The sequence below is a fragment of the Callospermophilus lateralis genome, unplaced genomic scaffold (genome assembly GCF_048772815.1).
Source record: "Callospermophilus lateralis isolate mCalLat2 unplaced genomic scaffold, mCalLat2.hap1 Scaffold_177, whole genome shotgun sequence".
Classification (NCBI taxonomy): domain Eukaryota; kingdom Metazoa; phylum Chordata; class Mammalia; order Rodentia; family Sciuridae; genus Callospermophilus; species Callospermophilus lateralis.
Genome location: NW_027512821.1, coordinates 860,500 through 882,981, shown reverse-complemented (window position 1 = coordinate 882,981; position 22,482 = coordinate 860,500).

Sequence of the window (22,482 nt, the reverse complement as noted above, 5' to 3'; positions counted from 1 at the left end):
TCCAGATTACCAACAGCCAGGAATCAAACCTTCAACACAAAAGTTTCTGGGGTCCATTTCAGATCCAAACAATAGCAGACATCCAGAATACTTCCTTTTTGATTTCTCTCTGTAATTTAAGACAACAGGAATTGCATTTCTCCTCAAATTGGTCAAAGTTTTTATCAGAAAAATTAAAATAGAAAAGTTACAGTGGTGCATGTCTACAACTCCACTTACTTGGGAGGTTTCCAGAGAATGATTGGACGTTTTGAGTTTGGTCTCCACAACATGTCAAGATGCTGTAGCAAAACAGAATATAAACCTGATGGGGGTAGATTCAGTTTTAGCATGTCCCTGGTTCAATCTCTATTACCACAAAAAGAAAAAGAAAAGATTGATTTTATTCTGATATAAATGTTTTTCTAGCCAATATAATAAGTATTATTGCATGAGGGAAATGATTCTGAACAACTTTTATGTCTAACTGATGGAGAGTATGGATGATGTATTGCAATGTGTACATATGCTGATGTGGAGTTCATTCTCTCTATTTCTCTGTTCCCTACCACCACTTCTGCTGTTTTTTGGCAGCACCATAGAAGCACCTGCATGAAAGGTGACTATATAGGTACTTACAGCAGTGGAAGATGGTGCTAATCTGTGTGACTTCTCTCTTTACCCTGAGTTTCCTACTGAACATGTAGCCACCTCTATGACTCTATGGGCTACTGCTTTTGCCAGATTTCAGAGAAAGAACACATTCTTCATAACCAATTGTTTTTCTCTTATTTCACTGTGAAAAAACTGGTACTTACAGACTTTGCATTTCTGAACAAGAATACAAATATGCATGATGGAATTTGCAGATTCTTGACCTAAGGTTGTTTGGTATGTTCACATAAAAATAATGATCCTCAGGTTACAATGCAGGTATTCTCTATAAAGTCTCTCTACTCATAGTTGCCCAATACCCTTCATATCAGCTTTTTCCAGAGAGTCAATCATTTTGTATATCCAGACATTCAAGTAGCATTTAAATGACTAACAGTAGTGATTACTTGGGAAAAAGAAACTTGATGACATGGAGAAAAACAGGAGCCAGCATCAATCTACTACTTAATCTAAGTCTCATATGTATGATATTTAAGCATCTAAAACAGCATTTTATCTGTGCTAAAGTCTTCTTCTTTTAGGTGTACAGAACTACTGTAAACAGTTTACTTCTGCATTTCCTTTTATAATTAAAAATAAACATAAAAAACAAACATGAAAGCAATTACATCGACATTTTAAATATTTACTTGAACATCCTGTCATGTTTACAATCCACATTCAACTTCTTAACTTACTTCTTCATTAAATTCATTTGTTCTCTTGGTAAGTGGAAAGTAGGAAGTCAAAATTACATGACTAATATGTATAAAGATCACTGTAATAGTTCTGTCTACTAACTTATCTCCAAGTATATATGTTTGTTGTTAGTTTACAAAAAAAAAAAAAAAAAAAACAGTCCCAGTAGCCTCACAAAATAATTAACTTTTATCAATCATAACTTTCTTAAGTTGTGACTCCAACTTTCAGGAAATATGTAGCAAATCAAGTTAATGTCAATTGGCAAATTCTTTAAAAATGTAATAATTGTAGTAATGACTCCATAGCTTTCTTAACTAATGTGTTTTCAAATTCTAGGGTGAAAGTAACATTTTTGCCTCCTGGATATATGGATTTCTATGCCCAAAATGAAGCAGACAACAAATTGCTCCATAGAATATGCCTTGTAGTTGAGCAGTGAAGACACAATGTACCTCGTGTTGATACAGTTAGTCATTTCACTTTTCCTGTGGCACCTGGATCTTCATCTGTTTTATTCCATTTTTATTTTAGGGAACAAACTATAACCATGAGAACATTTGCAGTACTAGTTTCCACAGAGTTGTAGAATTTTAAAGCTGTAAGAAACCTCAGAGATTAGCTCACTTAGCACATTAGGAATTTCTGAGATTTTGGCAGGCATGAAATCAAGTCGCAACAAAAGAAAAATATGTGCCACACAAGATTTGCGTTTTTCCAAAAAAAAAAAAATGTGTTAGAATAGAACTTTTACTCCTAAATGTATACTCCTAACAAGGATGTTCATATGCTCCGGAGGCACTCTTTTGTTACTGAGGTTTAAGCTATTGCTCCTGATAGAACAACATTCATTGCTATAACAGCCCTCCCACAACCTTTCTGAAAACAATCCACTGAAACTTAATGTTGGGTACTTTCCAGTGGGAGCATAAATTTAGAGCTAACTCTGTGTTGGCAGAGAGGTACTTTCTTCAATAGCAATGGTAGCTACAGCTGTGTTTAAAATGGAAATTTTGAAACGGCAGCTTAGGTATTCAATTTAGGTAGACATTTACAGAAACGTAATTTGGAATAATATATTTTTAAATACCTTAGTCTCTAGAAATAATATCAATCAGGCCATTGCAACCATGGTACCACAGTGCTGAGGAGATATTAGGAGTTAACAGTTAGTTATAAGAAAAGCTAATGGGGTAGATCAGATAAGCAGTTTATAAGGGGACTGAAAGAGAGTAGACTCATTTCCTTGTCACTTAACTAATTCTGCCAAATGCAGCTGAGGACAGTTTCTTAGCATCAAACCAAATGAATTTTATGGCTAACCTTCTTTTTCCAAACTGTAAATGACAATTTCTTTCTTTTTTTTTTTTTTTTTTTTTTTTTTTTGCTTAGACTTATTTTTTAAGTGCTAGGTTATTTGCAGTATAGTACAATATACTCCTCAGAATTTAAGGCTGATGAAGGACGTAAAAGAAAAAAAAATATTTCTTTCATGAGAAACGGCTAAAAATTTTAGAATGATAAAGGAAACCTACACTTGGACCTTGAATATGTCTCTGAGCAGTCCCTGAGGTCTCTTTATTGCAGGAATTTAATGACCTGGAATTCCTTTTTTTTTACTTTAAAAATTCTTCCAGCATGCTTAGAAATACACTCAGCTTGTTACTCATATACATGATATTATAATGCAGTAATGACCATACCCATGGGGAAGTTTTCAATATGCTGTGGGCAGCAGACAGTTAGCTCTTGCTTATGTAGTATCTCAGTTATAGCTGCAACAACAAATTACTATAGACTGAGTGGATTAAGTAACAAACATTTATTTCTCATAGTTCTTGAGACTGGAAGTCTGAGATCAGAATGCCAGCATGGTCCAGGTCTGGTGAGGGCTCTCTTCCAGGATGCAGATAGCCATAATCTACTTTTAGCCTCACATGGTAGAAGAAGGCAAGAGAGATCCTGGGGTCTTTTTTTTTTTTAATAAAGTCATTCCATTCCTTAGCCTACTCACCTCCCAAGGCATCGCCTCCTAATATACTCATGTTATGTATTAAATATCAACAATTTTGGGGAAGAAATAAAAATCCAATCCATATATGGGTTAATTTACATTCTTTGATTATTCTTTGGTAAATAACAGTTAGCTCTCCTGTATGATTAATAATTGGTGAATATCAAGCTGAATTTTTAAGACTTCATTAGTGATATAGGTAGTTGGAAATCACATGAAGCACAGTTTTAGGATGTTTCTTGCCAAGGAACTTGAAATAATTTCAAATAACAAGCAGATGAAATAGAAACATGCACACAGCTGAGCATGCAATACAAAAAATCTTATGACCAAACCAACATTGATTTTACACACCTTCAAGAAAGAGTTAATGGTGATATATTGAATTTCATTCTCATTCATTTTAATTGGTCATCCGAATCAATGAATAAACAAAAATGTAAGTGATGATTCGTGGTTGGATACATATTATCATATATTCACTTTATTTTGGTACTCATTGCTAATACTTTCTGCTATTGCAATTCATAGATTTCAGGTGGCTTGTATAACAAAGTTTGGATGGTGATCATTTGTTAGAGGACATTCATGACGCAAAGCAAATCTGGACTATCAAAACTGTGCTCACTCATAAAAAACAACCTCATACACTTTGATTACTGCCATAAATCTTAGTCTATATTTACATGATATACTTTAGAGTTAATAAGTACTCCAAGATAAAAATCTTGATTTTTTTCATTAGTCTTTTTTTTTTCTGAAGCAGATATTTTAGTGTAGGTTGTCCCATATGATAACCATTAGCTATATGTGTGCTGACTTAATATTATTTTACATTATATTTAATTAAATAAAATAAAAGCTATATTTCTATGTGACACTATCAATTTTTCAAGAATTCAAAAGCCATATGGCATTTTGTGACTATTATTTTGAACAGCACAAAATGTTTTCATTCATTGAAGAAAATCTGTATTGGCAGAAGTGATCTGGTGAAAATTTTCTACCATTCCTTGTCAATAGTCATTGATCAACACATGCACACTGAAATTTAATTTTGTGTGTTATTAATAAAAATCCTAATTAAAAAGTTTTCTCAGTTTATATCAACTCCCTATATTCTTGGTTACCTCTATTAACAGCACCCCTTCTACAATTCCTTATAGTGTAAACAACTGCATGGATAACAACTTTTAATGCAAATCTTTCCTAATATTCTTAGCCTATTAATTTTTATGGAACAAATATAAAACCTGGGGTAATAACTGATTTTAGTGTAGTTAACTTAATTCAAGCCAGATAAAGAACCATTACTTCTTCAACTAAGTTATACAATGATTTGAAATAATATTTTCCTTTCAATTTCCAAGGAAAGATAAATAAAAAAATGTTCAGGTAAATTGAATGTTTTTGTTTATTTGCTTCCTATCCTGATTTTCTCTTCATATATTTTCACTCCAATGTGCTTTATTTTTAATCAAGGAGAAGAGGATAGAAGTAAAACACATGGTGCTATATTTGGTTCTTTTTAAAAAAAATTAGTTGTTCATGAACACAATATCTTTATTTTACCAATTTATTTTTATGTGGTGCTGAGGATCAAACCCAGTGCCTCACATGTGTGATACAAATGCTCCACCACTGAGCTACAACCCAGGATAAATTTGGTCCTTTACACTATTGTATTTGAATTTTAAACTATTTGCATTTGGAGGAATCTGGCTCTAATTTTTGCTAGCATGTCAAGATCCATAGAAGTATCCAAGTTAGATTTTTTTACAAATAGATATTTATTGAAGGATTACTATAAGCCAGTCACTCTTCTAAACAAAAACAAAAACAAACAACAACAAAAAAACACTGGCAGCAGAGAAAGAAGTAATTTAGCTATTTTGAGAAGGGACATTCAAAGCAGTAGGAATTCATCATGACACTGTGAGAAGAAGCCAATAAAGACATTTGAAAGAAAATGAAGCCAGTCTTAAGTACCACAGCAGAGTAAGCAGATACATAATATAAAAAGGATGATAACAGTAGAAAATAATAGGGACTTAATTCATGTAGAGAAGAGTGCCAGCGGTTGTCACTAAAAGTTTACCAGGAGAGGAATGGTAAGAGTTCATTTACTTTATAAATGGATGAATCTGACGCTTTGTTGGCAATAGACTCTGTCCTGGGAAAGGACAGAAATAGGACTACAATAGAGGACTAATATTTATCCAAAAAAGGTTAATTAGCACCTGTCTAGGGAATTGTTGATTCAGATCATGAGAAGAGAACATATTCTGGATATACTTTTAAAAGGGATCCCTTAGAATTTTCTCATGACTAAGAAGTGCAAAGTGAGAGAGCACAAAGAGAAAAATGCATCTCTTTTTTACTCCTGGGAGCAGCTTGTTAATGGATCAGTCATTAAGGGAGATGGAAAAGGGCGATCTCCATCTTCATCAAAAAGTGAAACAAAGAAGGATGGAGAGGTAAATTTGTTAATTTTCTAATAATGATTCTTAATACTGTAAGATTAGATGAAATTATCAATGGGAAGTGTAGGGAGAAAATTTCCCCCAGATTAAACCTGAGACACTCTTGTATAATGAGGACCAAAATAGAAGGAAGAACCAGCAAAGAGACTGAGAATACACAATGGAGGGAATTCAATGAAAACAGGTAAAACTGGAGCAGATATTTGAAGGAACAGAGAGAATAGTCTCCTTCACCAAAGGAGCTCTACATGCCAAGCAAGATGAATACTGGATTTATCAACTAATAGGGAAAATTTTGATAAAGATATGAGTACAGAAGACTGATAAAAGAACACATAAGGGAGAATAGAAATGGAGTGTTTGCAGAGAGTGTGAGTAAATTCTGTTGAAGATTTTTGCCATATAGAGGAGAAAATAAATTTTTAGAAGGATAAATGGAATAGAAGGCATAGAATCATGTAAGGATTCTCTAGGGATTGAGAAGTGAACTATGGAAGAAAAGTTCATAGATAAGAAAAACCAGAATTCATCCATGCAGAAAGTTAAAAAGATCATATTGTATATAAAACAACATGTACCCATTTGATAGAAATATCTAGAAGTTCTTTTTTGGGTGCTTCTCAGTCTTTGAAGTCATATCTAAAATTAGATCATTTGATAATATCCAATAGTTATTATACAAATGAGAAGCAACAAATATGCAAAGAAATTGTTTTCTAGAAAATACAACATGTAAATCATTAGGTAATATTAGGAGTGATGTGAAACTGATGGCCATAACAAAATTGAATTCTACTAATCAATGATTTTTTTCCCTCCTTCCTTTCATTGGCAGATAGGAATAAAGGCTTAGAAGAGGTAAATAATTAGATTAAATCATGGTTTGTTTGGATTATTTTAAAGATTTTTCTTAAAAAGTGAGAGAGGAAAAAATATTTGAAGGTTCATTTAAAAGTGACTATAAAATTTAAATAAGGAAGACAGAATATGTGAGAGTGGTTGGAGAACAATGGAGAACAAAAGATTTTTTTCCCCCCGAGTAATTTTATTAATTAGTCCTAAGAACAAATGCTGGAGAAAAGTGATAGTAAACTGAAAGCTAATGTCTGTGTATACTGAAGGGTTTGACTGCAGATGCCTACATCATGGAGGTCTACTAGACATGACAGACTGGTGACATCAGACTCAGAAATTAGGACTCTTTAACAAAGAAGTGGGCATAACACTGAGAAAGAAATAGACACCTATATTTTAAACTGTGTGGTTGTCGGTGTGGATTTCCATATGATATTTTAAAATTATAAAACATGGAATTTAGCAAAATGTAAGAATGAATGCTTTCCTATTTCTCCTTTTCTTATCTTTTTGTCTTAACTGCTTTCATCTCTTAGACCTCATTCTTCCTGCAGAGTGAAATTGTCTGAGACTAGTATGAGTGCTACGATTGCATACTTGATAGGCTGACCTTGGTCTCAGGCTACTTTTTGAACTGCCTGTGTTGTTTCTCTGCTGCCCTTCTACCCCCTATGCAGAAGTTAAAGGCACATTTGATCGGTCTCAATATGCATGTCTTTTGTACAGCTTCATGGTGTGAAAGTCCATTGCTCTTAATAGTTTTACTTCCCAGGGTAGTTCTACTTTTTCTCCTTCAAACACATTAACCTCCTAATCTTGTGAACATAGAGAGGAAAAGATAATATACCAGCTATAAATATATTCAGTAAAGTCAGGCTGCTTATTTTCAGACTGAACATGCTGTTCTATTTCTACTACCTCTATTAGGAAGAAAAAATGTGATGTAGATCACTCTTCATTCACAACTGAATTGAAAGGATTAGAAATATTTCAAAGAAAACCTTAGGGGGCTATTTTTAAAACCCAACCTAAAATAATCCAAATGGATTTGAGATCTTTTTAAACAGTTGAGCTTGTGTATTAAAAATAAACCAAATGATATAGTTCATCTCAACTAAAATCCACTAAGGAATGTTTTTAATTTGATTAAGATACATCATAATAGTTAAGGATTGAGTCACTAGGGTGAGAGATGATAAAGCTTATGAAATTACATTAATGATTTTTGTAGTATAACATTTGATTTTCAGCAAACTTTGTACTGGAAATAAATATTGAACCACTTTGTAAATGTTTCAATTGCCCTAGGTTTAGAGTAAATAACTTTGCTTGTGCTCTGTCCAGCCTGCTCCATAGTAACAAATTTTATAGGAGCACAAACCAACAACCTCCTGGCTCAGATTTGTTCTATATTGATATTACCATGCTAGGATACAAGATACCAAGAAAAACACTGAGGACACATCCACCACCACATTTATACCTAAGCTGCACCTTCCATAGGCTGCTTTCAGCCAAAGATTGAGCATAGCAAGGGTGCCAAGGATGCCATCCCTGTAAGATGTGGAACTCTTCTGATAGATAACATTAGCTCAAAGAGTTATCATTAGCCCGACCATATCTTCCTTCAGAATGCATTACAATAAAAAACTCTGCTCTTCCTCCTTTTCAGAAGACAGTCCTGCATTCTGGTCATATGGTTCTCCTACCTCATCTGTCCCCAGTAAATCACCTGACCTTTTACTTCCATCTCAGTAGCTACCTCACAGATGACCTGAAATAATCCAAAAGATTCCTGAAACATTCCAGGAACACAGAGACTAAGAAGAAAATTTAGTGCTGTCTCACTCACCAACAAGCAATTGAACATACCACTTCCCTGAATGGTATCTGGGACACAAGCAATCTCTAGGACAATGTGGTCAATCCATTGCTAAATGTTTAAAGATTTATGACCTTGTGAAATGTCTATATGGAAAGAAGCAATACTTCATATAAATTATCCAGGCATAGGAAGCACAGAAAGAATGATGCTGACAAAGACAGGGGTAGTAGTTGGTTACAGCTAAGTTGACTTACCAAGAGAAAATAAGAGTTTAGAAATGGTGGTGAAGCTGAAAGTGTCTAAGCATGAAAGCCTGAAATTGAGAGCTAAGTGGCTTCAATTTCCTGTAGTAGCAGAGTAGGCATATCTGAATTTTTATCTGAGTAAAGTAAATGTTGGTCTTTCAAGGCACAGAGTTTCAGAGGTGTTTGAATGCTTAGAAAATGCAGATTAGTTATGGTTTGAATCTCAGCACCACATACAAATAAATTAAAAAAAAATTCATCATCAACTAATAAGAATATTTAAAAAAGAAAAATAAAGCAATATCAGTACTGCACTTTGACTATGAAATACTAAAATTCCAGGTATGATATAAACCTTCAGTGAATATAAAGAAAACTGACATCCAAGCACCCAAAAACCATGCTCAATTCATCCTCCTAAAAAATGCAAAGAATGCAACCTTATTAAATAAGTCACTATGATTTATTCCTTTCTTCTATCTTATGTGAATTTTTCGTTCTCAGGACACAAAAAGACATACTCTGTTTCCACACAATTTAACTCTATTATTCACTAATGTATATAGGACATGTGTTTTCCTCTAAAGCCACTTTAATCCTGTAGGGTCAGATGACATGTCTGAACACACTCAGTGTATACAACTTCCTTCAATTCCAAATACCTAACATTGTGATGTCTCAAAAGAGCCTCATTTCATATGTACTGAAACACAAAACTTTCTCAAAGATGTAAGACAAATATTTTTCCTTTATATGATATGTTAAAAGCTTTTCAAAATATATTACTCAAAAAGGTTATGCATCTATATCTTAATGTAACAGGTAGTAGCTATTTCTTATAATATCATCTTATAATGAAATCCCCAATTTAATTTTCCTTTAATTCCATTTTGCCAGTGGGATATACTTACCCTTACTGTCCTCATCATTATATAAATGTATTAGGAAGAGACTACTGTAGAATAAACTCCCTAAAACTCTACAGCACATAAAACATTTTGTTTTCAATTTCAGACTGGATTTCTCTGACCTGGCTGGGATGGTTCTGTTATGGGTTACCTCTGATTAGTGGGCTACTATATGTTGAGGGCCACAGCCGAGTCGGGGTGACACATGGCATTTTTGCCAGAAGTAGTGGTTGAGGGGTGACGCCAGCAAGTTCTCGTGGAGTTCCAGTTGAGTTCCAGTTGAGCTCTCCTGGGGATTCCCAGAGAGTTCCCATTGGTTGGGGAAGTGCTGGAGTAGCGATATTTCTGGCTGCTGGTTCCTGGATGAGCAGCATGGCATTCGGAGGAGTTCCCGGGAGCATGTGTGGAGCATTCTGGTGGAGTTCAGAAATAAAGTTTGTTCCTGCTTCAGTGGCTCGTGATTTGTGCCCAGCCAGACTGCGGCAACTATAAAAGAAAAATTGCATCAGACCAATTTGAGAGGCAAGGAACATGTTCTTCAAGACTACTGCAATAGTGAAATTCAACTTCTAATACAGAGGGGACACTGGAAATCAGGAGCCAAAAGTTAGGTAAGTCAGTATTTGAGGGAAATGACTAGTGAAATTTTGTTAGGCGCCATAGTAATGGAGCACACAAACTTTAATATCATGGATTGAAAATGAGTTTGAGTGGATATCAAAGGTGAGGGCATCTTTAATCACCTGACTATACATGATTCTTTGTTAAACTGGGTTATAAGTTCAAGGTTGGAGTAAAGAGGAGGGCTAAGCAAAAACAGGGCTTCATGGAGCCCAGTCAAAGTTTCATTAAGGAAGGAATCCTTGCCCGGGATCAATAGGAGCACTGATCACTCCTCAGAGTGTATGTATCACAGCCTGGCAGTAGAAACACAAAAGAGCAAACTCCACTGTGCAAGCACATTACATTAATCCATTAATTCAGTTTTAGTTCTTAGGTTATAAGAACTAAGACTGAATTAGTGGATTAATCCATTTTATAAGTTAATAATTTGAATTGATTAGTAAGTGGTAATTGTAGACAGGTAGGCTGTATCTGAAGGAGCTGGTCAATTTGGGTATGCCTTGAACATTATTATACGTTATGTCCATGGCCCCTTCTGCTCTCTCTTTCTTCTCTTTGGCTATGATGAGAACAGTTTTCCTCTACCATACCCTTTGGTCATAAAGCTACACCTCACTTTGAACTCAGAGCAATGAAGTTGACTGAGCATGGAATAGAACTCTGAAATTGTGAACCCACCCACCCCGCCATAAAAGTTTTTATCCTTCAAGTCATTCTTATATTGTGTTTTAGTTACAGGAATGGAAATCTGTATTAACACAGAAATAGCTACCTTGAAGTGCAGTCATTTTCACTAATATGACTTTGTGGTTCAGAAGCCTTTGGAACTGGTTTGTAGAAAGAGTTTGGAAAGTTTTGGAAATGCAGGCTAGGCAATCCCTAGAATGTTATGAGCTGAGCATAATGGGCAATTCTGTGGAACTTAGAAGACCAAGATGCTCATAGGAATACAAACTGTAAAGATTGTGCTAATAATGTTTCAAGAGACCCTGACTCTGTTGGAATTTAAATAGAATTCATTTATATTTCATCTGAAAAAAAAGTCTGCATTTTACCAATTTTCTGAGTTTTTCTGTGAGGATAAATTTAAAGGTGATGAGCTAATTCATCTGGCTGAGGAAAATTCATGGTAGTATAGCATTAAAATGATAGCGTGGGCATTTATGACAGGTTTTGGCCAGGTTTACTATGAAAATTTGGGGAAAAGGCAGTGAAAAAAAACTTGAAAAACTTGTAGTTTGTCCAGAGAAGAAGCACATGTAAAAATAAGGGCCCAGAAAATTATTGCTGTTGAAGAGATTACTGCCAATAAACAGAAATTAAATACTTAGCACAGAGATAGTTTAAAGATGTTTTCTCAGGAATCAACAAAACCACAACTATCACAGACTCAGGTGGGCAAAATGAAGACTCATTCCAGGATTAAGTGAGAAACTTGCTTGAACAAGGGTGCCTAGAAAGCTATTTTCCAGGATACCTTTCACCATTTTCAGCCCTCTAGGTACTAAGAAGCTACTGCAGTTCTGGCCCAAAGTTGTCCACTGACTGCTCAAGTTGATGGTAGACCTCAGCACCATCCATATTGGTATTGCAGCAGTGCAGGGTGGTAGAGTTAGGAAATCCCAAACATTTCCTGTAAGATTTCAAAGGAAAGTAGTGGGGGAGGAGGGGAAGCAAAAGAAACCTGCAGATAGACTATAAAAGGAATATGTGTGAAGCTGTGAAGGTGAAGCTGAAGCTGTATTGAAGACCCTGGGAATTCATAAATGTCAATAACATGGAGGATCTTCCCAGAAAACCAACTGAATGTGAGGAGGGCCAGTCTAAGTGAAAGGACACATAGGCTACAGCCAGGAAGACCATAGGGCCAGGGCTGCAGAAGTCCTTTAGATATTTTCCCACAGTATGCCCCTGGTGTCAGAAGTGGAACTACAGAGCTTCTTTGCCTAGCTGGATTTTGATCTTTGGTTCTATTTTTTTTCTTTTCCCACACTTCTGTCTTTATAAATGAAGCATTTATTATTTGCATATATTTTATACACACACACAATAAGTGTGTGTGTACAATTGTTGTGTGTGTATATATATGATATATATATATATATAGAGAGAGAGAGATAGATAGATAGATAGATAGATAGATAGATAGATAGATAGATAAAGTTGATTTTGATTGTAACAGCGGCTCACAGCCAAAATTTGCTTTGAGTCTGACACATGACTTTGGACTGGAACATTTGGGCAGTAGTGATGGGATTGTTGAGATTATAGTCCTCTTGTAGATAGATTAAATACCGTTTGCATTATGAGATAAACATGAGCTTTTACGGGCCAAGGAGAGAATATTATGGTTTGGATATGAAGATTTCCCCAAAATCTCCTGTTAGTGCATAAATATTCATATGTAAAATGATCAGATTATGAGAGCTAACCATTTAATCTGATCATAAATAATAATTTGAGTGGATTACTAAGTGATAATTATATAGGTACTGTAAGCATGACAGGAGGAGATAGGTCACACCAGGAAAGCCTTGGGAATTTTATACTTCGTTCCTGGCTCTTCATGTTGTCTGTTTCTTTGCTAACAAGAGGTGAGCAACTTTCCTTCATCATTCCCTTCTGCCATGATGCTTCACCTCACCTAAAGCTCAGATAAATGGAGTCAGCAAACCATGGACTGAGTTTTTGAAACTCTGAGCTCAAGGTTGTTATTTTGCTAACAGCGATAAAAAGCTAACGCAGTAGCATGCCATTAATTAGTTGATCACAAGGACAAGGCACAAATTGAGTGTGGAAGTAAGCACTATATCTGTACGAGATGAAAGAAAAAAAATATATTTATTTTTAATTATAGACCACATCAACACTGGATACACTTCTGGACTCTGTATCAAAAGGATATCCAACTATAGAAAAGGTGAACACTCACATTCAAAACCAACTAATAATAATCTTTTCTCCTTTATTCCTCTTCTGTCTCATAGAATCAATTTCCTTGATAATTTGCTTTCCAGTTTGGGAGTTTTTTCCTTGCATTTTAGGTTTGACTGAGTTTGAAGAACTGAATTTCAATGTTGCTTCTTAACCAAATCGCAAAGTTTTTTATTTGTTTATGTTTAAATGTCTTCCATAGAAAAATCATCTCAGAGACTTATTTTTAAAAATAAAAGTAGAAAACAATATACCCAGATATAATACCGATGCAAATATTATAATTTGGGTGACCTACATAAGAAATATATTGCAAAACTCTTAATATAAACAGAACAAGTAAATGTTCATATAGAATAAGAAGAAAAACAATGAATACTTTTTTTTTTTCTTTTAGCACCAGAGATGGAACCCAGGGGTGCTTAAACACTGAACCATATCTGCAGCCTATTTTTGTATTCTAGTTAGAGACAGTGTTTCACTGAGTTGCTTCAAGCCTCACTATGTTGCTGAGGCTGGCTTTAAATTCATGATCCTCCTTCCTCAATCTCCTGAGCCAATGGGATTATAGGCATATGCTGCTGACCACTAAAAATAAATAACTATTTTAAAGTTGGAAAACTAAAGAAAAATTATGAAATAGTGTATTATCTGCCTATCACATTCCTCTATAATATTTTCTCTTAAAAAGTTTGCATAATTTTCAATCACTTCTTCACACAATCTTGTCATATAATTATGTATAAAATAATAGAAATATTATAATTCCCTCCTGTTGTATATCTATGGCTTAGAATATTACCTTGACCTTCACAATTTATTAGTATTGCCTTTATGTAAGATTTGGTAATTTTTGTCAAAATTGGAAAAATTCAAGACATATGTTTTATGTATGAGCTCTGAAATGTGGGCTTTATTGAATTATATTTGACAGGAAAGAGTATTGGCCCTACTTACAACTCTCCCCCTATTCTCATGTATATGCCTAAAGACTGGACAGATGTTCTGTAGTCTAGTTTTGTTTTCATGGATTTGACTTCTAGCTCTGCTATTTCTGTCATGATCTTGGATAAATCAACATAGCATTTTTTTAGAATATTTATTTGGTTTGTTTTTATTATGGGTGCTTAGCAATAACTTTAATATTTAAGCACCAATGAAGGAAACAGGCTTCTGATTAAAAAAAAAAAAACTCTCCCCATAAAACCTAGAAATGGACTATTTTACCCAAATTTATAAATCATGCATTGGTAAGCTGATATACTTTCAGTGTTTTGCTCCAAGCTGAATAGCCAGTGTGATGATATTGGAAGGTGGAAAGTTTAAGAGGTGATTAGACTTTTAAAGCTCCACATTCATAGGTGGGTTCAAAAACTTAATAAAATGGGTTTAGGGATGGGGTTTACTTTGCATTCTGTCATGTGATGACACATAAAGAAGTTTTTCTCCAGATGCCAGTTCCATGATCTTGTGCTTCCCAGCTTCCATAACTATGAGCCAATTAATTATTTTCTTTATCAATTACTAACTCTCATGTATTTCGTTATAGCAGCACCAACAGACTAAGACAAAGTCATAACAGTGACTCTGAGGAAGAAGATATTATGAATAAGATCATAATTGAGAAGCAGCTCACTAAATTAACAGAAATGTAATTGCCCTTGATCCCAATTGGTTATGCATGTTATCTTTTGAAACAAATGAACCAGCTGAAAAGGGAGATGTGGGAGTCACTGACCTTTCAGAAACACATGGGCATTATCACACAAAGAAATAGCTACAGCCTTAAGTGTGAGAGTTACCAATGTAAGACTGGGAAACACAAAGATTCTCTCTGGTGGGCATTGGAAACACACTTACCCCAGGAAGGCAAAAGGGAAATAGGTGTCAGAGTGTTTAAGTTTGGCACAATGACAAAATTCTGGAGATGGGTGGTACAACAATATGAATGTACTACTTAACACTGCAGGACTGTAAACTTAAGAATGTTTAAGATCATAAATTGTATGCTTTTCCAGAAAGAATTTTTATTTATATATATATATATTTAACCTATATATGTGTGTATGTGTGTGTATATATATATATATATATATATATATATATATATATATATATATATATATATTTAACCTATATATGTGTGTATGTGTGTGTGTATATATATATATATATATATATATATATATATATATATATATATATATTTGTTTGAAATACTGAATGTGTTTTTAGTCTTACTATAGAGAAGTGTGTTTCCCTACTTCATAGGAAATCTACTGTAGCCCTCAGTGGCAGGTCAAAGAATGTGCCTGTTTAGTAGAGAAATTTAATAAATTAAAAAGAAAAGAGTTCCAAGCTATCAAGAACACTTTTGTGCTCTATACTCAATAGGAGCAATAATTCTTGCAAATTATATAAAATTGTGTACTTGATTTAGTGGTGAATTTAAAGAGAAGAAACAAATAATGCCTCAAGATCTTAGTATATTCATAAAGAACAACCTGGAAGTTAAGTGCTCATTTTGCCAGAAAACAAAGTTTTAAATATGCAATCACATAGTATTTGCACATTTGAAAACAAAACTAAATATGCATTCATTATTATCATTTGACTCTGCTCTAATTTGACATTTTCTTTGGTTTTATGCTTCAAAATGTTTCTAGATTAGTGAATGACTTGGTGTTATCAGGTTAGTGTCTCTTTAGAAAGGCTTTGTCAATGGAGACCTGTTCACTCCATCCTCCTGGACACAGCCCAAGGTTTAATTGCAACAAGAGATGCCCAGATAACCACATTTTATCCAAAGGCATTAGTGTACATATGTAGTCCATCTACATGCCTGCATGAATGACAAACTCTAGGCATTTTCTAACATACTCTTATCCATCTTCTTGATAGATTCTGTGTTGCCTATTGGGAGACACATGCTGAAAATAGCAAATAAATATATAATCTGTTAGTGTGCTTGAAACTTTATATCTTTGAGATTCTGTTCAAAGCATCTTAACTTACTTTAAATAATTCCAGGTTGAAATAAACAAGGAAAATGAAGAAATGCCACAAAGAACCAAGGATTCAAGTATAATACCCCAATTTCAAAATGTTATTTCTCTTCAATGGGAACAGGTCTATAAAATATGTTATAGGTGTTTGGTAGATTATCAGGTCTAAAGGCTACAGAGTCATAATGACATATTGGGATCAGGAATGATATCCTATATAAATCAGGAAGGAGACAGTAGTTCAAAAATCTGCATACTAGTTAGACATGGTGGTGTACACTCGTGATCCCAGGGAATCAGGAATCTGAGGTAGGAGGATCATAAATTCAAACTGAGATGAGCCTCAGCAGCTTAGCAAGATTATAAGCAATTTATCAAGATTCTGCCTCAAAATAAAAAAAAATAAAAAGGGCTGGGGTTGACCTCAAAATGGCAATAGCACAGCCACCTGGCCTAAAAAATAAACATCCTTGCCTGAATATTGGTCTGTGTTGTGTGTGTGTGTGTGTGTGTGTGTGTGTGAGAGAGAGAGAGAGAGAGAGAGAGAGAGAGAGAGAGAGAGAGAGAGAGAGAAAGGTGGGTGGGGGAAGGGGGGTGCAGGGAGAATGAGAGAGAGTCTCAGGTCCTCAAAAAGAAGGCAGTGAGACAGGGATTTGCCAGCTATGCTCAAAGTTAACACCTATTGGAAAGCAAATAAGTTAGAATTGTGCAGAGACAACAGTTTAATTGCAATGCAGTTTCACCAGTGTCTCAGTTCAGCACATGAAGAGTTTGGGAGCTGATTTTTTTTTTAAGGAATAAACCAATGGAGGCAAGTAAGTCAGACATTTGTATTTCTGTCTCAGCCAGTTACTCAACGTAAACTTCCTATTGTGCATGCAGATCAACTCTGCTAAGAGTATTTCTCAGAGGAAGGACCTAACTGAAAACTATCACCTGACAACATTCCTATCAACTATATTATATAATATATAATATATATAATATATAATTATATAATATATAATTATAACTATTACAACTTAGTTGTAACTTCAGCATTTATTTCAGGAAAGGCTTCAGCCAGAGAAAATAGAAACTCATCCACAAGCAGCATGAATGGGTTTTTTAAACAATTTCCTAAGAGGAAAAGCAAATGGTGAACAAACCAAAATGAGAATGGCTATAAGATTGGATCTATTCCTTAAGACAATCCCCCCTGATCAGTCAAATAATATTTCAGAGCATATATTCAAGATATGCAATGAGAATTTTAATAATGTTATTATAATTTTATAACTTTAATTAATATTTTGTATGTGGTGCTGAGAATAGAACCCTGTGCCTCATACATGCTAGGCAAACACTCTACCACCAAGCTACAACCCCAGTCTCTCAAGGAGAAATTATTGACTAAAAACAGTTTAATCTATGTGAAGAAACTATGTTCACCTCAGCATCCTTAGGATTTATCACTATTTCCTACATAGAGTGGGCCTTTAAAATATTTATTGCATACAAGATTGACATGATAAAGAATCAGATATTCATAACTGTGTTTTTATTTTGTGCAGTGAATTTGACTGATATGAGAACACACTTGTTTTTACTGAAGTAAGTAGATTTTCTGGTAGAGACAAAATAGGGCAATGGATATGATTTAATCTTGCACATATGATGCATGTCTATTTCAACAGAGAATTTACACTCAGCCAATAATAATTTTCCTTCTTCCAAAGTTTCCATGTCCTCTCCTCTCTAGAGTTGGTCTATCCATGGTCAACTGATTCTCACTCACTTCCATATGTTGTCACAAAAGTTCTTTTGTTGGTGTTATCTGCATTATTAGTGTGTTGGTCTTGATGGAAATATGAGACCATTTGAGTTTGTGATGCTTTCCTTGACTTCGACAGGTAAGAGCCTCAGCCTAGGAACCTGCCGCAGTCTCTAACTGGGCACAAATCACGAGTCTCCACACAGCTTGTAGATTCAAACAGCAATTCTTTATTCCCGAACTCACACCGGCCGTCTACAAACACGTTCTGGGGGAATCCACGTTCTCTGCCCAAATCCACTCTCTGCCCAAATCCACTACTCCTGGGCTTTTGTCTCCCAAAATATACTGTCTGACCCTAAGAACTCAAGAGGAACTCAGCAGCAGGATAAGCCCTATTCTAAAGGGGGAACACCCTAATCTCCTATTATGCTAAACCGCCCTATTCTAAAGGGGGAACACCCTAATCTCCTATTATGCTAAACCGCCCTATTCTAAAGGGGGAACACCCTAAACACGGATCCACCCTGGTCCTTAAGCAAGGTCACCTTACATGCAATGTCCTGCAAAATGTCCTATTTCCATGAGTCCTTCCACTAAAGAAACATGGGGGTACGCTGGCAAGGAAATTGTCATACCTACTTGGCTGATGGCTCCCAGCAGGAACCTTCTTTTTCTCCAATTCAGCTAAAGTCCTCTGTTAATTTCTCCATTGCTGCCCTGTTCCTCACTGTCTATTCTACAGGAGAATGGAATAAACTCCATAACACCTGCCTAGATATCACAACCATCTTAGCTGATCGCTCACTGAGTGCTTGTTTTAGGTACAACAAAATGATAGAGTCCTGACTTTTCTGGTACCTGTCCATTATTTCAATCTCCAAATAATCTGAATATTCATTAGCCATCTTGCTTGTCCCTCACACCCACATGCCTGGTGTACTGTTATGTAAATATATCACCAGGATAGTTGAACAAATGACAACTCTGCCTATACAGAGACAGGCACAGAGTATTAAATTCCTTCATATAGTCAGCATTCATGCCTTTTATGTATTTCATTCAAATTTGATAGGAAACTAAGATCATTAAGGTATATTGGCTTTAATGAACCCATATTTACCCTGGAAATAATTATCATGTTAATTGTCATAGGTTATATTTAATTTGCAACTTTTAAGTTTTCCTAGCCCAAAATGTATAACATTAGGTTCATACTGGAATGTATACCCATGTAAAATTTAAGTATAAGCCATGATGTACAAAACAACATATGTTTCAAATGAAGCTTATGTTTTACTGTTACTTCCAATATTCTCATTTCTATCTCAAAATTATACTAATTAATTTTAAGTGTATTCATGTGTATATATTCTAATCATTTTTTTCTGTTAAGGAAATTAACAATATGTATACTTTCGAGATTGCTTTTGTTGATGTCTGTTTCTATTTCAAGGATTTTTAAAAATTTATTATAGATCCATTAATTGTTGGCAATCTCTAACATACACACACAAACATACAAATATATTTTTCTATGTGAGGCTGGTTAAGTAAAATGAAATAAAATAGATTCAATATTTTTCATTCAGCTGTAGGAAAGCACTCTACCACTGTTACATTTACAAAAATTCTAATTAATACATATTGATCCAAAAAGTCAATATCACTTAAAATATTTAAAAGCAATTTTCTGGAAATCACATTATTTGGTACATTCCATCAGTAAACTCTTGCTATATTGTGTCATTCCAATAGGAAGTAGTGGCATTTCAGTGGCTTACATTTCCCTCTTTTTCTTGGCTCTAAGTTTTATACAACCATGTTAGTATTTAAAAACAAACAAAAATTGGATAGAATAAACAAAGTTTATATATGTCTTAGAATATTCATACAAATGGGAATGATTAAAGGGAAGTATATATGACAGTCCTGAAAACTTTGAAAACAGGCCAAATAATTTACATTCATGTTCCATTGGTCAAAGAAGGTCAAGTGACCAAGCCTGAAATCATACGTGCATGTACCCTCAACCAATAGGAAGCATTGCCTATTATCTGGCCATATGCAGGGATGGGGAACCATTCAAGAGCTGGGTAACAAATGTCTTGGAATCATTTTCTTAATTTTTTTAAAAAAGTAGAATTTCATGAATCCCTCTATGAGTCAAAAAAAAAGAAAGAAAGAAAGAAAGAAAGAAAGAAAGAAAGAAAGAAAGAAAGAAAGAAAGAAAAAAGAAAGAAAAGAAAAAGCCTCAAAGTTAAATATAATCTATTAAATGTTTTGTTTTCAATGGTTTTCTTAAAAACTATTCAAGGTTAGTTCTACAAAAACCAAAGAAATGATTCAAAGTAATTTAAGATCATTATAGGAAAACAAATAGGTCTTGTAATTGCCTTCATGAGAAAGCACATTTTTTTTTCAACTCTCAGTTCTTGAAGACAAAAATTAAATGACCAGAGAGTGATAGATTATTTGTAGGGCTCTGAAACATTCACTATATGGATTTTCTAAACATTGAGGATGTCAGAGCAGCTCATTTTTCCTTTTCTCTATTAGATAGAAAATGTAGAACTCCTGTGATTTTTGTTTCATCAAATCCTCCTGGAAAAAAAATGTATGTTTGGCTTCTTGGCACAGAAAACCATCCTCTGGACAAAAAAAGTAGAAAGCCTGAAAAAAAGGAGAACCCAAATATCTCTACAAAATAATATTAAAGAGTGACAATGTTTGCTTTTTGGGCGAGAAACCTGTACATCAAGAGACTTAATTGGAGAAAAATATCCTTTCCATGCAGGCAGTTTGTGCATTTTCAATAAAGAATCCTAAAAATTGCAGTAGGCATTCAAAATTTACATGCCAACAAACAAACAAAAGTCAATTTGTATATTCAGTTACACACTTAGAAGGACTGTCCTTTTTCATATTCTCTATTTTCTGTTCCTTTTGCTTTTTGTTGTTGTTGTTGTTGTTTTAAAAGAGAAATAAAATATTTAATTAGTCACTAGGTATATTTCTTATTAAAATACTACCTTAAAACTGAATGTATTTATATTCAGTCTCTGTTATTTCTTTTCTCTTTTCTTATTTATTTTTGTTGTATTTTATAGCATTTTTCTATTCCATTGTATTTTCAGTTATCTAATAGATAATTAGTATACCTTATTCTGAAATTGAAAAGGTTGGAAATGATTTTCAAGGAGGCACTTCAGAGTAAATATAGATAGTGTGGGTACAGGAAAGAAAAAGTTACATTCTAAGGAAAGTGATTTATTGTTGATATTCAAATCTAAACTGAACATGATCAGACTTGAGAAAAATATAGCTGCTTTTTTATAATACACAAAGAGATGATTTGTTTTGATAGCATTCTAAGCTTCTAGAATAACTGGCATGCCTAACCCACACTGTTATTATTTACTCCTCCCTGTTCTTTGTAAATACAGTTTCCCCTATCCATGTAATTCTTCTAAATGGCTGAAAATTTTCAAGTAATAATTCCCTCTTCCATGATAAGCATAAGTATGTGAATAAATAAAATGATGAAATTATATTTCTGGATAAATATAACTAATATTTTAAACTTGCCAAACAGAACAGTGTGGCATGAAGCAATCATCATTAATTTTTTTTGGTTATTTATTTAGAACTTGCCTTTCTTGTTTTCCTCAAGCCAATTTTGCTTGCATGTAAAATTTCATGATTGCTTAGTTATTATTATAAAATAATTGTTACATGTGGAAAGGAGTAAAAATGTTTAAAAATAAAGCCTGCATTTTGTTATTAATATATTATTACTACTCAATCAATATTCAAGTCATTAGTTAAATTATAATCTATATAGATAAGACCAAGATGACAATTTCTCATTTCCATATATAAGTGGCTAAACACCTATTTTTAAAAACTTGCAATACATTATTATATTTACTGAAAGTAAGAAGTTCATTTTAGCATGTACAGCACAACCAATCATCCCAAATTTTAGTGGCTTAAAACAACAACCATTGATCAATCTCCTAATTTTGTCGTTTATTAATATTTTCTTGAATAATTTAGGGGGGGGGAGCTGTTGGTTTCTGTGATCTGAGCAGAACTAAGTTGATTTTGTCCAGATTGGGTCATAAGTCAGTGGAGAGCCTGTACAAGGTGCTCTTCTTGGATTGCATCACTGCTCCTCATGTGATTTCTATTCATAATGTCTATCCATAACTATATTATCTCTATCTCTACAGATGTTCACATAGAAGCATTGTGAGAGAACCCAGAGATAGCAAGAGCCTCAACATTCAAGCAGTTACTTCTATTGTGTTTGCTACCAACTTTTGGACATAACTTGTCACATGTCCAAAATAATCTGAGTGTATGGAGACCACTGAAGCCAGGAAGCCATGACTACCACAACCTACCAGTTACCAAATTTTCATTGCTGCTCAACATTGCAGCTGACCTTTTTATTCCTTTTATTATTCCTTTTATTCTTTTATTACTTTCTTTATGCTTT